The 4,687-nt window shown below is 42.4% G+C and overlaps 1 long non-coding RNA gene across 3 annotated transcripts; it reads left to right on the forward strand.

Annotated features, from left to right (window-relative positions):
- Positions 1 to 234: 234 nt before the first annotated feature.
- LOC125543928 lies at positions 235 to 4,426 on the forward strand. Of its 3 annotated transcripts, none has more exons than XR_007299058.1 (7): positions 235 to 857; positions 1,909 to 2,049; positions 2,358 to 2,450; positions 2,559 to 2,648; positions 3,270 to 3,316; positions 3,425 to 3,514; positions 4,104 to 4,426. It is a non-coding gene; the product is annotated as an uncharacterized LOC125543928 (long non-coding RNA). The 3 variants fall into 3 exon arrangements; XR_007299059.1 differs by having other exon boundaries at positions 237 to 727; XR_007299057.1 differs by having other exon boundaries at positions 238 to 2,049.
- Positions 4,427 to 4,687: the final 261 nt, after the last annotated feature.

Consider the following 4,687-nt stretch of genomic DNA (forward strand, 5'->3'; position numbering starts at 1 on the left):
CAGAAGTTTATCAGTAGCGCAGTCTAAAAAAAGGCGCTACTGCTAATTAGTAGTAGCGAGGGGTATAAAATCCACGCTACTACTAAGTTGATAGTAGTAGCGAGGAAAATAAACCCGCGTTGCTACTAAGTAGTCTCCATCATACCCTCGGGACAGGCCATAGTAATAGTGAGGGATATAAAACTGCACCACTACTAAGTAGCTGTAGTGCAGATAAGACCCCCACGCTATTACTAAGTGTGTCCACCGTTGCACCATCCACCTCGGCACGATCCACTCCCAACCCACCTCTCTCTCTCTCTCATCCCTAAAAAACTCTCTCACGAACTCACCTGCTCCTCTCCCACGATCTCCTCGCCGCCGCCACCACCCACGCCGGTTACGCGCAACACTCCCCATGGAAGCCACCGCCACCGCCTCCCTCGCGTGGACCCTCACCTCCTCGCCGCTCCCCCGCGGCTCCCGCCGTAGCCGTGGCGCCGGAGCGGCGGAGGAGGGGTAGGGCAGTGCTCGCCGCGGCGGCCTCGACGGGCAACTACGTGGTCCGCCAGAGAAATTGCGCAGGCGGCAACGAAGCCCTGCGCAGGGGCGGCTAATTAAGGGGTCGCCGGGAGCCCGTGAACCGCCGCGAGGGATGCGAGATCCCAGCGGGAGCCGGCGGAGGAGGGCCCGCCGGACTCGCCAAGGAGACGCGGCCTACCTCCTCGATGCGGGGAATCACCTCGAGGTAAGAAGCAAATAGCACATGCAGGAGGTAAGAAGCAAACGAATGTGTGTGCTCTTTCCTTCTTACCCTCGAGCCGACTCCCGGAACCACATCGAGTTGGATTTCCAATTGCACGCACCTACCTACAAAGGTTTGTTTGTTCGCTTGGCGGAGCTAGGGGGGGACCAGCAGGGGCCCTGGCCCCCCCTATGGCATTGTATAATACGAATGATTTTGTACTTAAGGCTAGTTTAGACATGATGTTTAGACAAAATTAGCTTTCTTGGCCCCCTCTAAGTGAGAATCACCATGTTCGGCCCCGTTCCTCCGCCCCTGTTTGTTCGGGTCGATTGTATTACGAGTTCTCCATTGCTGTGTTCTCAGATCTGACCCCTGCTATGAGAATGAACAGGGACACAAATGATGATTTTGTAGAGCGTGGTAGCCGATTAATTGTCCCAAAATCAAAGTAGATATGCCACGCCGTATTAGACTATTTCTATTTTTCTGCATTTTTTGGAGGTGTCCGGAAGATAGAATGTAACTGCAGAATTCAACTACCGCATTTTGGCGAACACCTATTCGGTAGTTCAGATGAACCAAGATTAGATCACTCACACCGGTTTTACAGGTTTTTCTTTTGTTCACTGTATTTAATAAAATTGGCGACAATGGAAGGCCTCTCGTGCATAGATTATCTGAAACCATTTCAATGTATGGCCGACTGTGGAATCTTTCTCTCATCCTATGGTCAACTCTTGGGTTCTCACAGCCTCATTTGCCTTACTAGCTGGAAATGATTAGCCTGATGTAGTTTGTCCCCTCGGTTATTTCACTCTGTTAAAAGAATGTGCCTTTGTCAGGCCACTCTAGTTTATACTGTTGTTGCTGAGGCATACCCAATTCTTGATTAGCAAGCTAACTTTGTCTTAATCAGCATGGTCATCAACGAATAGATGAGCTATCAGTTAGTAGCGGTAATACGAGAAAAATAAGGAACCGACAGAAAGGATAGGAAGTAGCTATCTGAATTAGAAACCTGATACAGTAGAAGATAATGTGTTTTGTTCATCGGAGGTTAGTTTATATCTACGTGTTTTGTTCCCCTATCTTCAAATGTTATGTAGTCACTCAGTTAGCAGTTTCTTAACTGTTGTAGTAAATAATTAATTTCCATAATTGCTTCATTTGCTCTTCTGCAGAAGCCCAGTTATACACTTTACGCGATGAAATTCACAGCAATACAGTTCATCAACCTATTTATTGTGCCATCTTGGAATAATGTTCGTGGAGTAGCTTATCTCGTCAAGGCAACTCCTTATCTTAAAAGACTCCGGCTAGAAGTATGTCCTAAATGCTCTCCTTGTTGTTCTTCTTCAGATAAAAAAATAGAATGTAAATTTCCTTTTTACATACAGATAAAAGAATGAATTATCGTAGTCTTCTCTTTGTTACACTATTTGCCTGCTAGGATACGATAAATGAAACTACAATCAACATACTTGGGTCGACGGATCAAATACTACTCCCTCCATTCCTAAATATTTGTTGGTTCTTATGCTAGCCCTGTTATGCTTCTGAGCTGCTGTACAGGTCAAGTATCGCTCTCTAATTGCCACTTTTCTGCTTGGTTCTTCCAATGTACATGCAGGTTCAGTGAGTTTGGAACCGATGGAGGACAACAGCAAAGTCTCTGAAGCCGAAGTTCAACCTCTTTGGAACCGATGGAGGACAACACATTGATGTATGGATATTTTCTGGTTGCTTGCCCCGTTCTACATCATTGTTTTTTGTTTAAGGATCCATTCACCTAGTTCCTAGTTTTGATGGCTTTTGTTCCGTTTGTTTACAGATCAAGTCTTTCATTGCCTTTACCGTGTTTCTTAAAGCCTTTGGTGGTCTCCTTTTCATCATCAGCAGCTCGTTCGAAGCATTCGTACCGGTGTGTACTCTTCTTCTGAATGCACTGTATCAAGAATTATTTCATGTTAAGGGGGTATCAAGATGCATACTATTGTGGCTGCCATTAAATGTAGACTTGCAGCACCATGTCTTCTCAAACTAATAAAAAGGAAGTATTGTTGCCATGCCATTTAAGTAGTTTTAACAATTTTAGTGTGTCCATTTTACTGGCTGTAAAATGCCAAATCTGGCATTGTTGCTGCTTCGATGTTTGATCTTCATACATTTTGCTTCTGCAATATCCTGTTGTAGCATCTGACAGTGGAATGCTTTAACAACAACCTTCCTGAAAGATTCCAAATGTGGTGGCAGGTTATTCTTATTGTTTAACCACTTGATAGGCTCATGTCTGTTGAGTTTGTGCAACTGATTTGCTGCAGTCCAAATTTACGTGTTTATGCTTATATTTATTGTTTGCATTCTATATGTGACAATGCAACAGTTCTTTGAGGCATCAATCCATGGTAACTGGGCATATCGGTTTATGCTTAGATATAAATAAACCAAATATATATTCTGTCTTATTATATGGAACCAATTATATTTAATCCATGTTAAAATGATTATGCATTTATCATGTTGGAACTTCTTTGTCAAGCAGGTCTCCGCCAGCATTGGGAATTTGGGATGGCAGTGCCACACATTGATGTATGGATACTTTCTGGTCGCTTGCCCCGTTGTACATCATTGTTCCCTTTTTAAGGATCCATTCACCTAGTTCCTGTTTTTTATGGCTTTTGTTTTGTTTGTTTATAGATCAAGTCTGTCATTGCCTTTACCATGTTTCTTAAAGCCTTTGGTGGTCTCCTTTTCATCAGCAACAACTCGTTCGGAGCGGTCGTACTGGTGCGTACTCTTCTTGTGCATGCACTATATCTAGAATTATGTTATGTTAAAGGGGCATCTAGATTCATACTGTTGTGGCTGCCATTAAATGCATGTCTTCTAAAACTATTTAAAAGGAAGTGTTGTTGCCGTGCCATTTAGGTAGTTTCAAAAGATATAATGTGCTTGGCTGTTATTGTTTTAGTGTGTGCTTCTCACCTGTTGTAAAAGGCCAATTCGGGCATTGTAGCTGCTTCAGTATTTGATCTTCATATATTTTGCTTTTGCAATATCCTGTTCTAACATCTGAAAATGGAATACTTTAACAATATAATATTCTTGACTTTCTGCAACTGATTTTTGCTGTAGTCCAAAACTATATGTTTGTGTTTATTGCCTTTTTTAGTGTGTTGACATTTGAAAGGGGAACAGGGCAACGTGTTGCACTCTTGCTTTTGTTAGAGTACTATATTTTATTGTTAACCATGCTATGGTCCAAACTCCTTTTTATTCTGCTCATATGATATTGCTCATCTTTTGTTTTCTGTCCGATGCCTCCTGTATTTAGAGTAGAAATATTCTTAATTTAGTGTTTCTTGAACATGGCCAGGGCAATGGATAAAATCTACTCTGGATAGTTGAAGAGGGAGTACATGCTAAGTTGACTTTTTTTCCCTACGGATTTGCTTATCGTGAAGATGCTTGCAAGGATGCAAGAGGGAGCGGATCATTTGGAGAGATAGGATGCCACTGTTTGGTGTTTTTATGTATGTTGGTTTGCTTGTAACTGTGTTTGCACTTGCTGGAAGTAAGTGACTTGGCAAGAAGTGTAGGTGTTTTAATTGAAGGCATGAAAAGCCATGACAATATGTATGCTCTTACAGGATGTGCTCTAATGCCGTTGGTTTATTATAAATCTTGGATTAGTAATGATGTGTAATGTTGCTGGTTTATTGCAAATATGTGTTTGTTTTAGTTGGAATTGTATGCATAGAATGGAATTGGTGGATTTTATTTTTTTTAATTCGTAATTAGTTAGTAGTAGCGTGCGAAAACACCAGACGCGCTACTACTACTTCGTTAGTAGTAGTGTGGGTTTGCATCCAGGCTACTACTAACTTTTTAGTAGTAGCATGGGAAAAAACATGAGGCGCTATTACTATTTCATTACTAGTAGCGCGGGTTGCACCTGCG

This window comes from Triticum urartu, chromosome 3 (genome assembly GCF_003073215.2).
Source record: "Triticum urartu cultivar G1812 chromosome 3, Tu2.1, whole genome shotgun sequence".
Classification (NCBI taxonomy): Eukaryota; Viridiplantae; Streptophyta; class Magnoliopsida; order Poales; family Poaceae; genus Triticum; species Triticum urartu.